Source organism: Octopus bimaculoides, chromosome 2 (genome assembly GCF_001194135.2).
Source record: "Octopus bimaculoides isolate UCB-OBI-ISO-001 chromosome 2, ASM119413v2, whole genome shotgun sequence".
In the NCBI taxonomy this organism is placed as follows: Eukaryota; Metazoa; Mollusca; class Cephalopoda; order Octopoda; family Octopodidae; genus Octopus; species Octopus bimaculoides.
In genome coordinates this window covers 111259570-111259922 of record NC_068982.1, presented here as the reverse complement: position 1 = coordinate 111259922, position 353 = coordinate 111259570, and positions in this window count along the sequence as shown.

Sequence of the window (353 nt, the reverse complement as noted above, 5' to 3'; positions counted from 1 at the left end):
ATATATATGTATGTATGTATTAAAAGTTAATTTACAAATGTACCGTTAATTCTATTATTATCCAATGTCACTACTTTAAGAATGACAATAACAGAATCAACGATAAAGGCAAAAAAAAAAATAGCATTTAAATAGCCGAGGGATTAAAATTAATCAAAGGACATACTAGGTATGTCTACCTGCTTGAAATAACAGTCAAAACTCGTTACTAAATCGCCAAAAAAATACACTGGTGATTACTACAGAAATCAAACGAAAGCAAATTTGGTTAAGACAATCTACTTACATACATTTAAGTATATGGATTTACGTGGACTAGTTTCTGCATTGGCATAATATGCCTTAGCTTCTTC